General features: G+C 42.4%; 1 protein-coding gene across 12 annotated transcripts in view; it reads left to right on the top strand.

Annotated features, from left to right (window-relative positions):
• The window catches only part of LOC106873629 (jmjC domain-containing protein 8), a 442,493-nt gene that overhangs the window by 344,896 nt on the left and 92,709 nt on the right, over nt 1-4,888 (top strand). The window lies entirely within an intron of this gene.

Here is a 4,888-nt window from a genome sequence, read left to right as displayed (position 1 = left end):
ATATATATATACATATATACATATATATATATACTAGCTTAAAAGCTGTCCTATCAAGTGGCTTTTAAGCTAGTTCCTGTGGAGGGCTCTTCATTAGGCCTTGGGCCCAACAACGACACTTCATGCATTGAGTACATATTGAATTTTATTAAACTTTTATTAAACAACATTTTTCAAGCAATGAACAATTTTCATCAAAACAATGATATAATTTGTTGACTTGGAACTTATTGCAAAGCTGCATGATAAACAACGGTACCACCACCATCGCCATCACATCTGCCATTCAAACTTCTGATGCCACCACCATCAATAACTTTGACTTTGCTGTCTTCCCCTCCACCATCATTATCACTGTCTTTCATAGCACTTATTCTCACAGCCATTCCTGACCGCCTCAGCTACCACCACCACCACCATGATCACTGCTGCCTCTGCCTCTATCATAACTACAGCTCATACTATTACTATCACACCATTACCATCACAAAAAAGGCTAAATGTGTGTCTAAAAGAATTGTGTTCAGTATGTTAGTTCAGTGTTCAGTCCCTCTTTCCCTCACATACCCACTCTTTCTCTCTCTTATTATTACTCCCACTGCCACCATCAACACTACTACTTTTAACAAAAACATCAACTCTCCCTAAATTTCTTTCTCTATCTTTCTCTCCCTCTCCTTTTCCTTCTCTCTCTCTCTTTCTCTCTGTCTTTACCACCGCCCTCACCGTCTCTATGCCTACTATTAATCTCATCCAGCATGAGCAATAGTAGGAGTGTCAATGAATAGTGAGAGAGAGGGTCGAAGTGTGACACACTGACACACAGAAATTAGTTTTTGCATTGTGTCTTGCAAACAACTCGCACATGCAAGTGCTACCAGTCGAGAACTCTGCATACCAGAAGCCAGCAAGTGTATGGGGTCATCAGGAGAGAATGCGCGCCGTTTCGGGGGCCTACCTTTCGATGGCATCAATGCGCACCGGCCCCCCTCACTGATATGAGGCCCCGTTTGCTAGATCAACTGGTTATTAAAAACAAAGCTCAATATTTCTCTAGCCATCGCTCATCGTCTCTTTTTAACCAAATCCAGTGGTTAACCTTCTCCACTGTATTTTGGATATCACTCATGGTGGTATTTACCTTACGATGAGTAAGGCCTAACGATAACAACAGTCGTCTCACTCTGTGTCCTACAAACCTTCTACATCCAACTTCGGTTGGAAAATGCTCCGTTTTCCAGCCTGCATCTTCACATTTCTCGAGGAGGTTTACATAACGGTCAATCTTTTGAGCCCGCGCGGCGTTCATATTATCTTCATGAGGAACCATTAACTCGACTAGATTTATAACTTTCCTTCTTTCACATCACATTAAAATGTCCGTTTTTTCCATAACTGGGATGGGAAAGAATGCTTGGCACCCAGGTAAATCTGCAGTCACTTCCCAATAGTCGTTTCACTTCTCATTTCTCACAGGAAGTTTCTTGTTCTTTTTCTTGAAACAGATCCACTGACCTGAGCGCACGAAGGTAATAAAATCTCCAGATGGTTCTTTCAACGGTTTTTTTCTGTGTTGTTGAGATGAATTTGGTTCTTCATAGCATTGAAGATAACCTTCAGGACCAGGTTGTGTCTCCATGTTTATCTATTCAATGCTAAGGAACAGTTGGAAAGAATATGTTTCAGTGTTCTGACCTTTCTGCATTTGCATATGTCATTCTCTGAGACGTTCCATCTTACGAGATTCCTAGGTGACGGCAAAACATCATAGGATGAACAAATCAGAAAACTTAGCCGCAATGTCGTCCACTTCCATATTTCATCCCAACGTACTTTCCTCTCAACAACATGTTCTTCCCATCTCTTTATCTGTCCTTGTTGACTACATCGGATCAAATGAAGCTCTCTTCTCTTTGCTTCTCTTGTTTTGACGCTGTTACTAACAACAGATTTGCGTTCGCTCCGCATCATACCTGCAAACGGTTTGAACTGATTTGCGCCAAAACCAAGTCCTCTCCAATGGTTCTGTGTTGCACCCACCATATCTCTGTGTATAAGAGAAGACAAGATGTCATCAGTCTCTGCTTCTGCTTTCGACTTCCTGGCTGTTTTCACCTCTGGTGGGTTACGCCTGATTTCCGTATCCTTCAATTCTCTCAGCATCATCACCATCCGTATCTTCCCTAGTTTGTATATTTCGACTATTGATGCTAGTGGTAACTGCAACGAACCTCTTTTACGATAAAGAGCTGAACTGTTCAACATCTGAGGTAGGCCTAGCCACTTTCTAATGAACATATTACATTTTTGTTCAATGATCTGAACTCATGACAAGGCTACCTCATATATTAAAAGTGGCCACAAAAGTTACAGGTACAAGCCAAACTGCAAGCAACAAATTTTATAGTTACCTGGCAACTTCAAGTTATCAATCGCTGAAAATCCAGCCTCGGCTTGTTTCATGATTTCCATTCCGCGACTTCTATCTGACAATGTTCCAGCGTATACACACCCCAAGCTTTTGACGGGTTCTTCTTTGACTGTTGGAATGTTTCTTCAGTTATTTGAAACTTGAATTCTTTCTGCACTCCCTTAACAAATGTCAGACTACGCGACTTTTTTGCTCTAAACCGCATCCTAGACCACCTCACAAGTTCATCTAATCTCAAGAGGGCATTCTGCATGACTTGTTTATCTGTAGCTAAAAGTGTCACATCATCCATGAAGGCTTTTCTTAGGCGATTGTACATGGGCGATTTGTACCGAAAAATCCACCGCTTTCAAAATCAACTCCATAACTAAGATAAACCATGTGACAGATATTGTACAGCCAGCAGCAATGCCAGTCTCCAATCGGTGCCAATCTGTTGTAAAATCTCCAGCTGTAAACCTCATTTCGAAACTGTCATAGTATATCCTCATTATTTTGATCACTTTGTCTGGAATGTGGAAGTGGTCCATGGCTCTTATCAGTAATTCGTGTGGCACTGAGCCATGTGCATTAGCTAGGTCAAGCCATACCACGTTCAGACTTCTCATTTTCTCCTTGGCATCCTGGATTGCTTTCCAAATCGAAAAACAATGTTCAACACATCCAGGGATCCTGGGGATTCCGGCCTTTTGAACAGACTCATCAACATACCCATTATTTTGTAAATGTGTCACTGTTCTCCTGGAAAGAATTCCCATAAAGTTCTTGCCTTCCACATTCAATAAGGATATCAGCCTGAACTGTTTTAAAGTCTTTGCATTGGCCTCCTTCAGCAGGTATATACCTTCTGCCTTACACCAATCCTCTACTAGAGTCTCTTCACGCCACAGTTGCCGGAGTAGGACAAAGAGCTTCTTTCGCAGACGATTGCAATATTTATAGACTTTATATGAGACGCCATCACCTCCTGGAGCACTCTTTGCTCTAACTTTTCTTACGAAATCATTCACCTCTCTCTCTGTGATGTCCCCAATTTGGAATTCGATATCAGGTTCTGAGAGATGGTTTAGCCCATGTAGAGGTGGCAGTGGCCGATTACGGTGCGGATTGCTGTAGGTTTCTTTGACATGAGCATCCAATTCTTCTTTCGTGCACAATAAAGAACCACTCTTCGGTTCAGTGAATAGCTTCTTAGTAAACCTGTACGGGTCCTTCAGAAACTGCCCCCGAGTCCTTTTACTCTCCTTTCGATGCTCATATCGGTGTATATGTTGTTGCACATAACGACATTTCCTTTTCAAATCGTTATACAGCAGTGCGAGGCCAGGTTTGTCATCTTCTGCAGCACATTTCCACCGCTTTCTTAGGCTGGTCTTTTCCTTCCTCAACTGTTTCATTTTCCTGATCCTCCTGTTTGGTCTACACTTTCCTTTCGCTAATCGGATATTCTCTTTCAGTCCTAACAATTCTTTCTCTGTATTGTAAATTGAGCATGTTAATTTTCCCAGTTTCTCCACTGTAGAGCCTGTCATTTTATAAAGAGCTCGACATACCTTGTTTTCAAACTCTTTATATTTCTCTTTCTCATTAGCAGCAGGCCACAAAACCCTCGGTCTCCTCCAAGTACTATCTGATACACCAGACTCATGACTTGCAGTTTTCTGATGGGAAGAAGTCTTTGCTGTAACATTTATCGATCCACTATGGTTTGCGTCCGGGGATGATTTGCCACGTGTTTTATGATCAGATGATCTACACTGCTCTGTCTTCTTCTCACAAGTCTTTCCCTGATGTATCTTCAAGCCTCTTATAGTTGCAAAGGTTCTACAGCACAGCTTGCATCCAAAGTTGTTTGCACTTCGTTCGCTGTTCGAATGAATAGCCGTACTCGTATCCAAGGTCGTATCCGTGTCAATTGGGTTTGATTGTTTCTCGACTCCCCCTTCTCTGTCAATCATGGGGCTGTCATTCTCTTTCATAGTTGTTACAATATATTACAAAGGCGAGGATTGTAAGTCTGCAGCCTTCGCCAGTCTCTCCTGGTGTCGATAGTCTTTCCTATTGTCTGCTCGTCTTTCCGAGTAGTCCTCTTGTCTTTCCAAGATACCTAACCGTCTTTCCGGTCTGTCAGTGGCTACCTACCACAAGGTCTTAGATGTCTTGCAAACAACTCGCACATGCAAGTGCTACCAGTCGAGAACTCTGCATACCGGAAGCCAGCAAGTGTATGGGGTCATCAGGAGGGAATGCGTGCCGTTTCGGGGCCTACCTCTTGACGGCATCAATGCACACCCTCACTGATATGAGGCCCCGCTTGCTAGATCAACTGGTTATTAAAAACAAATCTCAATATTTCTCTAGCCATCGCTCATCGTCTCTTTTTAACCAAATCCAGTGGCTAACCTTCTCCACTGTATTTTGGATATCACTCATGGTGGTATTTACCTTACGATGAGT

This window comes from Octopus bimaculoides, chromosome 6 (genome assembly GCF_001194135.2).
Source record: "Octopus bimaculoides isolate UCB-OBI-ISO-001 chromosome 6, ASM119413v2, whole genome shotgun sequence".
Lineage (NCBI taxonomy): Eukaryota > Metazoa > Mollusca > Cephalopoda > Octopoda > Octopodidae > Octopus > Octopus bimaculoides.
This window is presented reverse-complemented; position numbering and strand designations above follow the sequence as displayed.